This window comes from Struthio camelus, chromosome 8 (genome assembly GCF_040807025.1).
Source record: "Struthio camelus isolate bStrCam1 chromosome 8, bStrCam1.hap1, whole genome shotgun sequence".
NCBI classification, from domain to species: domain Eukaryota; kingdom Metazoa; phylum Chordata; class Aves; order Struthioniformes; family Struthionidae; genus Struthio; species Struthio camelus.
In genome coordinates, this window is record NC_090949.1 from 19,837,549 (window position 1) to 19,853,124 (window position 15,576).

A 15,576-nucleotide genomic window follows, 5' to 3' on the forward strand; every position below is an offset into this window, starting at 1 on the left:
TTTTTTTTTGGCACAACTGAAAATGACTAAAAAAAAATACAGGGAGTATTTTAGTCTTTCACTCTCCCTCTTAAAATGGAAAAATGGGAGGGAAGGTGGAGGAAAGAAAAAAGACTGCAGCAATACATTAAAAAGCAAAACTAGAGCCCTACTCATGCCTTCTACAACAAATTGCCCCTAAATTAGGTTGCAAAGTATTCAAAACCATCAGTCTGGACAGACAGTCTATGAAGTTTGCACCTCCTGCGTTAAGATTACTCTGTCGCCTGCTCTCAGGGTTGAGGGTAAACATAAGTAAGTAGCTGAGGCTTTTGGCAACCTGCAAAAACCTTTAATCTTTTTCTACTACCCAGATTTGACAAAAGTTCTCCTCTTTGTACACACATATACAAAGGGATGGGAAGAACGTCAGTTTGAGCCAGAAGTCCAAGATTTTCTGGAAGGGCTCCTACGCCTCTTAAACTCCTTTCACCTTCCTCCCTACCAGCTTAGAAAATCGTACAAGAAACCAGCTGACAGGCTTTACCCACCTAAAATGTGCGTTATATTCACTACCATGGATTAAATATGTTAACTAATAAGTTTCTACTAAAACCATCAGTGATGACACAGTTAATGAATGACAGGTTTAAGATGCCATAACAATGTTTCAAAAGTCCATTGCAAAGACTGAAGTCAGTTCACATTCCTCTCATAATTTCAGCTTAAGGTTAGCCGAGTCTGAAGGAATCTGTGCTCAAAAATTAAACTCAGATGAAAGCAGAGTGACTTTAAAATACAAGTGCTATTCCTGACTAGTAATACATCTTGTGTCCACATAAGCCTTCCCAATTTCTTAAGCGCAGCCTCCCTAATTAGCATAATCCACTTTGAAGCTTTGTCTACACAAGGCAATTTGGATTATTTCCAAAAAGACTAGAAGTATAAAAATTAAAAAGCAAATTGATTAACTGCTTTACATCCCTCTTCAGTCACTCTTACTCAGAATCAGAGCGCCTCTTAATTATTCTCTCTCAGCGATGTAAGGCAGTTTAAGCAAGCCACTTCAAATTCACACCTTCGGCTGCTTTGAATCATTTCACAGTTGCATGTGAGGACCAGCCCTTAGCTCCAGAAGCACATGCAGCACTTCCTCAGGGGTAACTGTCTGACTGCTTGTTGGGACGACAAATCCAAGCAACTCTACGCAGCAGGATGCCGATTCAACCCCAGACCAGAAGAATGTGAGAAACGACACAATCATAAAAGCTCAAATTCTAGTAAATGACTTCATGACTGTGTATTTGCCAGGCCTGTTTTAGGAAAGCATTTCCAACAGGCACCTGGTCTTAGTTTTAAAAGCTTCTTATCCTCACACAGGTTTCCAAGACTCCTCTTCATCCTCTCCTCCTCCTTGAGCTGCGTCCCCCGGCTCCTCTCTTGCCCTGCCTATGGACCAGCCTGCCACCCTGCATGGCTGACGTGCTGTAATGTAACCACACAGCATAATCCAAAACATCGCTTAGGACTTAAGCCCCTCGTGGTGAGATTTTAAGCACCACCTGAAATACAACAAAAAGCAGAACAGGAACTCCAGGTTTAGATACAGAAGAGAGGCCACAGCGTTGTATGCTGCCCACCCTCAGGCAAATCCCTTATTTCTTTTCTGGGGATGTTTTTTCAGATCATAGTAACTGTCTCTGCTGCAGATCCAAAGCAGCGTTGCCAGAATTGTTTATCACTGACAAAAAAAAAAAAGCTCTGAAGGGAGAGGAGGAGGTTTTTGGCTGCTTTCTTCTTCATTCCTCTCTGGCTATACTCACCTAGCTGTTTCATCTGTCTTTGTCCTCTCCTTCCAGCTTTTACACCTGGCAATCAGAGATGAGCCATTTTCTCACGTTCATGGCTTGCTGGCACAATAACTGTTTTCTTACTCTGTGGAGCCTGTAAATCCCCACATCTGCCTTTAAAACAAAATTAACACCACCACCGGTGTTCCAGCAGCAGCCTCAACGACACGACCACCGGGTCCTCGTGGAGGAACTGAAAGTAGCAGGCATCTGCTTGTTTCTACAACACGAGCAGCCCAGAGAAGCTGCTGGAGCTGGGCAGGAGCAGTCTGCATGGATGTTCCTACCAGGCACCACTGATGCTCGACAAAGTTCAAAACAACAACAGGAGAGGAATGTTTTTCTAAAGAGGATCAAAACTACATGTTTTTTAAGGTGTCTGGAAAGCGCATAATACACTAGTCTTGAATTTTCTCATAAACAGCAACCTTCTTGAAGCACCGATCAGTTGTGAATGAGCGTCCAACATTTGTTCCTGTTGTGAAAGGGGCTGCGGCCTCCCCCACAGAACATCTCCCTGGATCACACTAGAGACGTCCCCTTCTCCTTGCCGCTAGTGTATTCCAGACACATAAACAACTCTGCTGTGCACACGAGCAAAGCCACAGCTAGCCAGGGAAAGCTGCAGCACCAAGGGCGCTACAGGAACCAACCCAATCCTAATAACCAATTATTTTCAGAGGGCACTGTATTGACGAATTAGAAACAAACTGCTATTCATGCAAACGTACAGGTGAAAAATGAATCTATTAGAAATGGCAAAGGAATATTTTGGAGCATTATTTTTCATGGATGAAGTAACGTTTCACAGGCTTTGTTACTACCCTCATAACCAAAACACACAAGAGCAGTCAGTTCCAATGATCATCAGAAGAGATTTCTCACCATTGCGACTGGAAGAATTGCAACTAGAACAGCAGAAAGGCAAGTGTTCAAAAAACTAGGCAGGCTTATTGTCTGGAGGTTTCCTGGCTGATGTGACACCGCATGACAAGTAGTGTTCTTGTGCCCAGGCCTGAAAACCTGTGTTGGACCACTTCCAATTCAATAAAATAAAATAAAAAGAGAAAGAAACCACACTTACCACCCAGTCAGAAGTGGAGTACTTAGAAGGAGATGCACTATTGCACAAGTTACAAGGTTTAATGCAAAAGCATTGCCTAGCCACACATTTTGTTTTTGTCAACTCTTGCTTTACATGCTCTTGACCAAGCGCAGTAGGCAAGCTGCCCTGGTGCTTCTCAGGGGGGAGCCAGATCCACCCACCTTGCTGCAGAATCCTCTTGTAGCTCTACTGCTCAACCCACAAGCATCTCTCTGCAGGCAAGTCTGTGAGCAGAAAAAAATTAAGGTCTGGAGGAAATGGAGGCCATCTCTGACCCCTTCTCAGCCTCCCTGGAGCTGTACGGTGATCCCACAGGGAAAATGAACGCAATAGCAGCCACTCAGCATTTGGAGGCTCCCACCGCAGGAGTCCGAACAAAGCAGCTCTGCAGGTGTGAACTGAATACGGCTGCACTGCCGGGCACACCAGCACCTAGAGCAGCCCCAGGTGCCTGCTGACATCTCCTCTTGACCAGGGCAGCCGCACAATTTTTTGTCTCTTAGGTCACCTTGCTCTCCTCCTGTCCACACCTACTTGGCAAACTGGAGCAAATCAGTTATGGCCCAGCACCCACTGACTGGCTTCCTTCGGCTCACTTCATACGCTCAAAAAGCATCAGACCAGAAGTTCCAGACTCTGCTTCGTCCTTTGATCACCCAAGCATCTCCTCAGTCACACAACTGTCCTCCCCTTCTCCCCTTCCACCTCCAGTCAAATTTCCCTGCCCGCACTGTCACCAGAGCAAGTTTTGCCTACTTGGAGCCATGAAACCATCCACTTCTTGCGAGTGCCCCTGAGGAGTGAACTGCTTTCCCGTCCTCCTCTCTCTGTCACCGGTCAGGTGAACATCCACTCCACCCTGCACGTGACATTTACCCAGGGAGGCTCTAACAGAGCAAAACAAGCATTCAAGGAGGTCTAGCTTCACAAACAAAACCGAGTATCCTTTCCCACAGGTAAAATTTCTTCATCATCCCCACATTCCCCACTCTCAACCCATTTAACCCAAATTCAAAAAAAAAAAAAAAACCACCACACAAAACCTTTCCTCTTTCATACTCTGTGCCAAGAGAAATGTTTATTTTATTACCAAGGCTAAGCAGTTCCTTTTACAAAACAAACTGGAGCTCAACTCCAGTGCTGTGCTTGCACAGCAGTCCTGCAAGCTCTTCTGCTCCAAAAACTCTAATCATGGTAACTCTGCACCATGCACAAAAAACAAAAGTTATAAAGAACTCGTACTGCACTGCAGCTAAATCTTAACTTCTGACTAAGGTAAATTAAAGTTCATGGTTAAAGCAGGCCAAAGTGTATCTCTATCTGCAAGCTGGACGATTTAGATAGCCCTTCACAGGCTCAGGCCTTGGAGAGTGCAAGGTTTAGCAGCTGCACCCCTGTGTACCTGACAAGACGCAGCTCCATAAATACTAACACCAGAAGGTTGCAGCTACATCTCCATGCCAAATATCTGACAGCCAGCTCCTCATCAGGGAAGCCGGAAGAGAAGACCAGAGCCTAGCCGTAATTCATGATTTAATGACTGAGAGGACGGTTAAACTGAAGATGTGAAGCATTTCACGTTTAAATTATAAACTATAGAGACACCCCAAATTAAAGTTACTACAGATTTTCATTCACCTTTTACTCTTTTAAGTAAAAATGAAAGGTTAGAGAGTGTTATTTTTTACACTGTCAGCAAATGCCTTGAACTACACACACTATGCAATAAATACATTCAAGATTCAATATTGAACATGCCCAGGACTCCACATAGCAGGGTTTTAATTAATAAAAAGACAAAATCCAGCTTATTATCTCTTCCAAGATCAGAGCCACGATACATACTTCATATCAAAAACCTACCCCAGACAGGAGCACTCAGAGGGGATTGATTTGCCTCAAAAGCAGGCTGAAGCTTCTATGCTTTTCATGAATTGGTTTTGATCGACTCCTTGTCTTTGGCCTACCACTGCTGAAAAACTCCTCAAATAGACATTAGTTATGCTAATTGAAGTGGATTCAAAGGTTCAGTTTTGAGTCATCCCTTCAGGGCAGGGTCACATTGCAGTCTGCAGGATTCTCCAATTTCACAACTAGCCCAGCATAGGCAAAAAAACATCATGGTCCCAGGGCTTCCCATTAGATACCCAGCTTAAACACAAGCTTGCTGAAATATGAGGCCTTGCTTAAGAAACACTTATTGAGGAAAAGCAAATGAAGCTGTATGCAAGTGCACACAGACACCAAAAAAAGTCAGTACCTTTATCCATGAAGCACCTAGTACACCAGTGCAACCCAAAAGTCATGAAGCAAGTATAATTAACCCTCATCCTCACACCAAAACAAAGGGATTATTTGGCTCTTTCAAATGCCAAGACACTCTAACCAAATCTGACAGTTATATCTTTATAAATAACATGCAAACAAAAGCAAAGAGAAAGTAACATTTGCAGTTCAGGAAAAGACATCAAAACAAACCTATCCCTGGCACTCAAATGCTAAACTAAATGTGAGAATCTGATAATGTTTTGAGTGGTTGAAAGCTAGGACATGAAGGAGAGGACTTCTTGTTTTAAAATTAATTATTTATCACTCCTTCCAGCTATCAAAGCTCCTGCAATGACTCATCCACTTTTTTTTTTTTTTTTAAACTGAAGTCTAAATTGTATGAGAAGACTGTACTTCCACTGGAGCATCTCCCCCCGAGTGCAATATTTAACTCGGCATACAAGAAAGGATTTCAGAAGCTTCATTCCTCTCTCCCACGAAAGATCACCTTTTCATTGAGCCTGAAACGAAAAATCACAATAAATCACAAGGCAAAATGAAATTTATAATTTGTACGTTAAGAGAGAGAAGAGAAGATAAAGGCCACCTCAGCCATCCATAGCAAGACGTGTATTCTTCTAGTGACAGTACGGGCTGCAAGCAATGAGAAAAAGGTTTGGCCATATCACCACAAATCCTCAATAAATATGCCACTAAACGATCCAATGCTTTTAAACCCATGCAGACAGTTCCTACAGTCTGTAAAGGCAAGCATGCCTGCAGAGGAGCTGCCTTTTAAGTTTACAAAATTAAGGACGCAACCCTGCACCCCACATCCACACAAACCTCTTTTCAGAATTAACACCATTAAATAAACTAAGCTGTAAGACTGGAGCACAATCTGCAATATCTATGTACAGAGCTTGCTCTTTTCCTGTGCTAAAATTACATCAGAACGTTACGAGACATTTGCATATCTCCCACGCACGCAATATTTTGTCAGCGGTGACAAGACAAGGGCCTCCAGGCTCAGCAAGCGCACCAGGGCGGCGCACCCGGAAAGGGCGGCCGACCTGCTCTGCGGGAACACCCGGGCTGAAGTCCAGCGCCTCCCGGGAAGGTGCTGCCCTTCGCCAGCCCCGAGGCTTCGCAGCCGACCGCCACTTATCCGTGTCAGATGCGAAGCTCCCCCGGAAAGGAAAAGCTTCCTACTGTTCCTCCCCTCTGCACAGCCTCACGGCTCCTCTCAGGAAAGCAGCGACGTTCCCCCATCCTTTCGCCAGGAGAACGGGCCCCACGTTTCCCTTTCACTCTGTTCAGCCCAGGGGCTGCAGTGAAATAGGAGCAAAGGAAAGAAGAGTCTCTGCTGGGTCACCCCTCCCCTCGTCTTGCCTATGTTCCCAGGTTTCCTGGGAATATTTCTATCAGAAGCCTGAGCTGCTGCCTTTAATTTTAACCAGGCAGAAGTAACAAGAAATTCACAGGATTCTTGTCCATTTTACAGCCACAGGAGTTTTGCAATAACTTCAATTAAAACAACCAGGCTTTCAACTTTACTCCAGTAAAGCTATTAAAAAAAAAAAAAATTTTATATACACACACACATATATATATGTGGGAGGGGGGGAAGGGAGAGGTAGCAGACCTGTTTGAAGAGTTTGATTTACACTCTGGTGCACATGCACACTGTTATTTTCAGAAAAGCTTTTATTTAAAAAATAAAAATGATGACAGTGCTAAAAATTTCTGGTGCTCATCCATCTCCTAAGCTTCCATTAAAAAAAAAAAAAAAGCAGCTAAATCGATCCAACTAAAAGGAATTAAAGTAATAAAAAGTTACAACCCATCACAGGAAGACACCTGAACTGCCATGAGTAAAGTGTTACACCGAGCTGTGAGAATAAGTTTAAGCGAGTTGGAAAGCCAACCCTGGGATCTGGCGTTGTAATTCAAGTCGTGCTGCATACTAGAAACTGCAGCCTGCACGCTCAAGTCTTACCGGCCTTGGCCTTCCCGCCGACTCTTCCCAACCGCTCGTTTTTCCCAGGCCCACCCTACCCTGGTACCCCTGCAGCATAGCTCACATAAAATACAAACTGAACAAGTCAATTAATCTGGAACTCAAGTAAGTCTCAATTATTGGGCAATAATGAGAAAACCTGAAAATAAACCCATACAACTGACTCAGCATAACAATAACAGACTAAATACAACACCTCCCCCCAACACGATTAATAACCATTTGTTAATCATCATGTTACTCAACTGCAGGGAAGGTGCCCTTGCAGCACAACTTGGGATCAAGGCACAATTAGAAACAAAACAACCCAAAATTACGTTTGTCAGTATCGAAACAGGCTGAGTGCAAACCACGCACAGGGGACTCGACACTGCTCTAGCAAGCCAGCTTTCTGCCACCAGCACGCTTGGGGAACGGAGGCCAGAAAAGAGCAGAAGCCCGAGGAAGGGGGCCAACGCTGCTGACCAGAGCAGCGGAGGCTCGTCCGCGGGTTGAAAACGTGCCTCGCCGTTGTACAGAACGAGGAAAACAAGTCCGCTCCCTACACAGACTTTTAACATGGCAGATGACACTCCAAAAACACACCAAGAAACATCAGTAACACTGTTATTAAAACCATTCAAACCTCAGAAAACATTCTCAGCCAGTGCTGATTCACACACCGTCCTTTAACCCTGCGCACATCAATCCACGCTCGGAGTGGCGCTAAGCAAGAAACACTCACATCCCTGGCCGCGGATCAGTCAGATTCACTTATCTCAGGGACGCCTCCAACTCCAGAGGGTCATCAAGATATTTTTGAGAGAATCTCTTTGTAAAATGACATGACCCTGCAGCCTGCCTAGCTCCAGCATCTCCGATTGGACTATCCAGAAAGCCGAGAATAAGCCCCAAGGCCTTTCGTGACAAGCTGTAAAACTCAGCCATTTAAATATTTTAAGTAATAATGCATAACATGACTATTCAGAGTGTTCAGCTGGAGAACACAACTGCACTCATCCTCGTTCAAAAATCAAAGCTCACTGTCAGGTTTTCATACCTGTCTCGCCGCGAACACGCTCGGCGAGTGCCCTTGGCCGCACACAGCTTCCTCTCCCCGGACGCGTTACAGCTCTGGCTGCAGTTGTGGGGGGACTGTTTGGGGATTTTTTTGGTTCCTCTCTCTTTTTTTTGGTTGTTTTCAGATGTTATCAGTGACTGGAGCTTTTCCTGGTACACCAGCTCTTTCTGAAAAGTAAACATATACTCACAGAATTTCTGCAGGACAAAAATACAGAAAAAATAGGTCAAGCAAGACAGCTCTAGCATATTGCTTTGCTGACAAATACTAGAGGATGGCGCCGACTATGACGTTAGCACGCGCGGAGCAGCAGCACCCTGTCCAGCCGCTCCCAAAGAACAGGAGCCTCGAAACTGCCTAACTTCAGGGAAGGTTGTTTCAGGTGTTGCACCTGCACGCTGAATCCCTCTGCCGGATATTGAGGTTCGTCATCGTTAAACGTGTATACCGCAGAAGGAGCTAGAGGCCTCAAGTAGGTCAGCATGCAAGGCGCAGAATATACACATAATACATGACAGGCCTTGTCTCACCATATGTTTCTGTTTTGAGTGTTTCTCTCTTCCCATTCACACTGCTATGTGAGCAACCCACACAGGCAAAGACAACTCAAGGATGGTGCAAAAAATCACCCCAAGTTCACGCAGCGATAGACGTAAGTGCTATCCAGTGCACCAGGTAAACAAAAGTAATTCTTCCCCGAGTTAGGACAGTACATAAAAAAAACCCTAAATTTTAAAGCAAAGCAAGTTTGGGGCTTTTTACGTGGCCAGAGCTCTGGTAATTACAACAAAGCTAGAAAGGGCAGTTGAAATGAGCTTTGGTAAATGTTTATGGATGAGAGCTCCAATTCTCATCCTCCATAATCCATACACACAGTTTTACTGAAAGAAACCAATTTTCCTCAGTTTTTTCCTTCAGTCTGAGCTCTAGTTGAGATAGGGCAGGGGTACAAAACCAACCAACCAAATGAAATATTTACAAGAGCTGTAGGGAGAGAAAACATAGACAAAAAGAGTGCTAAAAGCCACGCTTGTATACCTTAAATCAGATGAAGAATTAAAGAGAGACAAACATACTGTAAATCACAGATGATGCTTAACAAGACGACAGACTTCTTGGCATCCCGATTATTTTACGAAGCTGCTTCTCATGCCTAACCACAGTCCCAAACTACCGATCTCCCTCCCCATCGCTCCTATCGCCACCACCTCCGCCGGGCCGCGGGAACGGCCCTTCCCTGCCCTGGGCCTCCAGCAGCCCAGCCACCATTGCGGGCTCACCCCAGAGGGCTGCAGCGTGGGAGGCACAAGCCACAATGCAGTGCGGCTCGGCAAGTGAGGAAAAGCGCTGCAGGCTGGCCGTGGCCCAGGCTGTAGGGCACACAGCCCTGGCGCAGACCGCAAGCTGATGTTCTATATTGACCTTTGTCTCTGAAGTTCTAAAACATCATGTTTCCTCCATAGACATGATTCAAATAAATAAGGGCAGTATTTTGCTTTAACTACTGCAAGACTTCAAAACAACAGATCCAGGGGGTTTCTGGGATTTTTGTATTTACAAAATTACTTTTCATGGACGTTAATTTTGTTTTTTTAGTTTAAACATCATTACCCTTAACGGTCATAAGACCTCACGAAATTTCAACTGCTCATAAAAATGGCTTTGCAGCCTGTTTTGAAAAGCATTTTTACTTCAGCAGGTGGCAGATTCTGTTTTTGAGCAGGACATTTTTTTTTTGCCTTTATTTTCTGCCTGCAGAAGATAAGAGTTATGGGAATAGGAAAAAGACTTGTTGATCAAATGAATTCTAATTATGCCTAGAAAACTTTTCTACAGCATCCAATAATACAGTGAGCAAGAGCTACTTCATGAAATGAAAAGTCAAGTAAGTGGAAAGTTTGAGAGCTGACTGCTCAGCAGTAAAGGCCAGGTTTTACATATTCAATCACCAGGAGCAGTAGAATGGTAGAACTGCAAACAAATTCTAGCACTTGAAACAAATCTAGAGAAACGTGTTATTTATTTAAACATAAAAATTCTCTAAAAGAGGTCAATAAAAAGCAGCACACAAAGTAACACAATATTACAGCATTATATATACTATAACGCAGCAGCATTAAAATAATTGGGCAACAAAGAGCTCTTTGTTTGCCCCTTGCAAAACTTTCTCCATCTTTATTGTCTGAGGAGCCAGACAATAATGTCACCAACTACTTAGAGCATGTGCTTTTCACCACCAAGAGGTGCAAATACAGCATTACCTGGCAACGTGTTGGGCACATCTACCCAAGGAAGGAAAAGTCTTCTTGGAAAGGCCACCTCCACCACCCACCTTCTCCCCCAAATCCTTTCCCTGCTTCTCAGTTCCTAGAAATGTTTCACTTCCCAGTTAGACTAAATGGGGCACAGAGGTGGGTAGGTGTGGACAAGGATGGGCTTACCTCACTCCGATGCTGAGCCTCACTAAGCTGTTTTTGCTTGTCAGTGTTCACAACTAACCTCCAGGTGAACATACTGCGATGGTGTGGCCTTACTTAAAAAAAGTGTCGCCTACCTAATACAAGGGATGAAGCTTGAGGGAGCAACTACGTGTTGAGAACCTCTCCCCATCTATCCAAAATACACCTCCAGAGGTTCCGGTGGAGAACAGAGAGCAGGTAAATATTTCAAAATGTCATATCGTGTCAAAACACACAGCTAAGATTACCCCCCAGCCTGCTGCATTTGGTATCTATCAGGTAGGAAATACATCCAAACACATGAAAATATGCAACATAACATTTTTCTGGTATAAATTTAAATGGAGAACTGCTACATTCTGACCTTGGTCATATTTTTGCATGCTATAGCAAGTTTGCTGACAAGCATCTGCATACCCTGCGCCTTTCCTCACCCAGGTGTTGCAGTCGATATCACCACCCAACTGTTGGGACAGATCCAGACTTACAGAAGAACTAGCTGGCTGGAAAAAGCTCAACTCACAAAAGTTTTGTTGTGGAGACTGGCTTTTGTTACTCAGTGATGGACAAGTCTCACCTACCCAAAGAAGTACAGAAGCAAAAACAGTGAAAAATAATCAAAATAAGGCTACTTTCCCACTTCTGTATCTAAAGTCAACATTGAAAAATTCCGCATCAGGAATAGAACTCCACCAGGAAGAAAGGAAAAAAGAAAGAATGATCTCACATGAAAATTGTAACCTTGAAGTGAGTACGTAGAAGTCCTTTTTACTGCAAAATAGTAGTCAAAATGAGAACTCTATCTACACCTAAGTAAAAATTTACCTCTGCTTTGAGGCAGCCTTGGCAATAATATCAATATAACTGTCTCATTACATGAGCATGCAGATCTGCAGTGAAGCCAATCCAGCTCTGAAAATCAACAGGCATTTTCTACAGCAGCAGCCTGTTTTAATATTAAGCTAAAAGCCTATGTATAGATTAACATTCTAAAAAGCCTATCACATGCAATACATTTGGAGTTGAGTATACCTTCCCCCAGAGACTGGAGGACACTTATAAATACAAAGCTCTTTCAATATATCCATCTTCTTTCTTCCCTTTGGCAGCCGTTGTCAAAAATATTGGTTGCAGCAAACTGATTTTATTTTCATAAGCAAGCTATTTTTTATCTTGTTTTCACTGTCCTTTTCTGCCACAAGTTCCCATGGCTCATACATATGAAACGCAATGGACCATCAATGCAGATTACATCTGGCATTCCGTAAACAGGTAAGAGCAGGCTGACTCACGATACCTGTTAACTTAAAGTTTGATACCAATATATTTTTATAGTTTATTCATGGATAGATCTGATATATTAATGAGTAAATCTGTTAGATTTACCTACCTCTGGAGAACTAATATTATCTCTTACACTGCAAAGGGATTTCAACTATGTGCTGAAACGCTGGTAAGCAGGACGCAAGAAACAAAAACAGAAAATAACCAAGTAAATTCATACCTTCCCTGTGTCCCCTTTATTTCTACTTCCAGTAGGAGGTAGGCATTGCCGCTTACTATGCGCATATAGTAAATAAATAGCTTATGCAGACAAGTTGGTTTTTTTTGAAAGCACATCAGTGAAACGTGATTTAAAATAAACCAACTATGTCTGAGGATATCACTGTTTCCCCTGGCACTCCACAATTCTGTAGCTGCAGAAATTCCTCCTAAAAAATTCAAAAGTGCTTAAAGCTCATGCTCTTACAAAAGAGCTTTCCAAATATACTTATATTATATATACATACACTCCATCAGAGCAACCAGACCACAATACTTGCACAGTAAAGCCCCTAGCCACACCAAAAATTTTGCTGATCTAGCTGTATCAGTCTCCTTCCCCACCCCCTCCCCCCCCAATTATGCCAGCAAAAACCTTACTGCAGAAGCCTTTCTACTGGCAGAGAGATTTTTCTGCCAGCATAAACTGTTCCTTTCACAGGACTTGGTTTAAACAGCACTAGTGGAAAAATTCCTCCGGGAGCCTTAGGAGCACCACGGCAGGAAGCGGCGAGGTAGGGTACCGAAAGCATGCACGCGGGAGGGTGACGGAAAAGCAGGAGAGCATGCACCAGTGCAGCTTACTTCTACAGAGGAAGGGAGCAAGAAGTTAGTGCCATCACACCAGGTCTGTGCTAGCAGAAACTGAACTGCAAAGTCACAGCCCTGCCACCAGCAGTTACAGGAGTACAATTCTGCATACAGGTCAGAACCGTCAGCTTTGACAGATTTAATTTTTTTATTTGGATTTTCATGTCATGTTTGTGAATATATATAATCTTCCCAAATGAACAGACAGCCTGAAAATATACATGCAAGCTATTCCATTTATACCAAGGGGACACTAACCCATTTCCCCAAGCGACGATCAAGTCTCAGTTCAGTTAACTGTTTCACTGCTGATAAGATACGTATTAGTATTTATCTGCTACAACCTGTCTCAGCTCCGAACCATCTTTAAAAACCTCTCACTGGTAAAACCATCCATATGTTTTCCCATTTGGGAGTAAACAACCTCTCTGCTCTCCCTAATGAAAGTCCTTACGATGCAGACTCATCCCGACTCCACAGGAAGTTCTCAATAATAAAAATAGAGAACTATGGGCTAGAACAACAACAAAAACACAGCTTTGAGGAGAAATTCGGTACAGTCACAAGAATTGCACTGCTTGTGTTTCCATTTCAATATAAATACCTTTGCTTCTCCTCCTTCCTTTCTTTCTTCTCCCTCCCGCCCCCAGCCCAAACCTGCTGCAGGTTATCCCGCCTGCCACATCTCACGGCTGCGGAAACCAGGAAGGCCTGGCTGCAGAATTCAGGTCAGCTTGTCTGCGGAGCACATGAGGCCTGCCCAGAGCCATACATTTTCTAGCAATGCTTCATTAATCCCTCTTCATCCTGCTACGCAGCTATTTAACTAGTAGCTACCAGCTTTCCTCAACCCCTTGGCAAAGACACCGCAGGAGGGATGTTTGCGGGCAAATCTGCCGCTCTCTCCTCCCCGCGAGGCAGGAAGCTGACTGCTGAATTCAACAAATGCCATTCTTATTTCCCCAGATAAAATAGTGAGGGCTTCCCAAAGCATGCTAGAAAAGGACTCCCCTTTCTGCAACCACACAGGGAAAGATTTAATCAGACAGAGCTGGGAATTACCCTGCAAATGCTAAGAATAATTTTCGTAACAGATCATCTAAACAAAACCTCACTCTTTCCATCTGCGTCAATAAATAAAAAAATAACCTCAAAAGGGGTCTGTAATAAATTCAGACAAACCAAGGAAAAGATGCTGGTATTTCTGGAGAGAAAGCATCATTTCAGTGGAAAACACTGTACCTCTTCAAAAAACACTTTCCCCTAAAAGAAAACTGCAGGCTACTGTCATTCCAAGCACTGCAGGGACATGCCTAAGCAGCCCTATTCTTGAGGGATCTCTAAGGTGCATAAAAAATATGTACAAGCCTTTTCAGAACCCGGACCTCGAGACGGGAGTTACACATGCACTAAAATGTAGTTATCTAAGAAAAAAAATGAATACAATTTTAAATTAAATAAACAAAAACCTCAAACCTTTCCTGACTGTCTGCATGCAACAAGACAAACCTAACAAAATCCTCTGGATGCATGACAATTTGAAAGATTTGTTTGCAAGAACAAATATTGGTTTTCAGAAACAGTTATGGGAATCTCAGCAAATAAAAACACAGTTAACAAGCTGGTATTCGGTTTGTTTTAAAACCTATCAGCCTGCTCCCTTTCTGCACCTATAGCTACCTCATAACACTATGTCCCTAGAGAGCTGGCACGTGTATCTCCCTACTAGGAAAAAAGAACAAAACGGAGGAAAAACTCTGTCCTTCAAGTCATCAAACTGCTCCTCAACATTCACTAAGAGTACTTCTAGTCAAACTCTTCCCAGCTCACGTGGAGCCTGAATACAGGCATTGACAAGCACTTACCGGGCTGTCATCAGCTGTATAAATCACGCACCCCAGGAAACGCAAAGCCGCGTTTATGTCTAGCGCAGACCTCCTGCACGCACCCACGGCAGCCCCACAGAGGAGGCACGGTCTCCCTACTGGGTCGCACACGTTAGCAATGCTTTTTAAGGGACAGAGCGCTATTTTTACAGCTAATGCTTGTTCACCGCTTCGACTCAGCAGCAGACAGCTCACCCCATTCGCACTCGGTACCTGATCAAGCTGTGCTTCAACTCCCTCCTCCGGCTCCGGCTCGGCTGAGTGCAGGCTCCGGCAGCTCCAGCAACGGGAATGCCGAGCCGGGCGCTGACAGTCACTTGCTCATTTTAACAAGCCCCACAAACACTTCCTGTGTTTAAAAAAAAAAAAAAAACCCACTGAGTCAGAGGGACTGAACAACGCACTGACCCTAGCGAAAGGACCAGTCCCCCTTTCACCAGTCCGGTCTGGGTCTGGGTCGCGGGGGAAGGCTGAGCACGCCCCTTCTAACAGTTTCAGAGACGCCCTGGGGAATGCTGAGCCGGGGGCTGACGGTCACTTGCTCATTTTAACAGGCCCCACAAACACTTCCTGTATAAAAACAGACCACTGAGCCGGAGGGACTGAACAACGCACCCACCCTAGCGAAAGAACCAGTCCCCCTTTCACCAGTCCGGTCCGGGTCGCGGGGGAAGGCTGAGCACGCCCCTTCTAACAGTTTCAGAGACGCTGAGCTGCCCCCTTGCTACGGAGCAGAGATCCCTCCAACCAGCAAATTACCATGTCTTGCATATTTGCACGCGAGTGCACCCAGCAAGCTGAACCAAGCGCCCCTCT

The 15,576-nt window shown here is 44.2% G+C and overlaps 1 protein-coding gene across 11 annotated transcripts in view; it reads right to left on the minus strand.

Moving 5' to 3' along the window:
• LRRC8D (leucine rich repeat containing 8 VRAC subunit D) overlaps positions 1 to 15,576 on the minus strand; it is a 56,150-nt gene that overhangs the window by 23,624 nt on the left and 16,950 nt on the right. For 3 of the 11 annotated variants that reach the window (XM_068952557.1, XM_068952553.1, XM_068952558.1), the window contains exons 2-3: positions 14,974 to 15,109; positions 8,262 to 8,449 (exon numbers count right to left, since the gene is read on the minus strand). The exons of 2 other annotated variants lie outside the window; for them this stretch is intronic. The gene's annotated coding sequence lies outside the window, so the exon portion shown is untranslated. Of the gene's footprint in view, positions 1 to 8,261; positions 8,450 to 14,973; positions 15,110 to 15,379; positions 15,405 to 15,576 lie in introns of those variants that run through there. 6 more of the 11 variants (XM_068952554.1, XM_068952552.1, XM_068952555.1 and 3 more) reach the window with 3 other exon arrangements.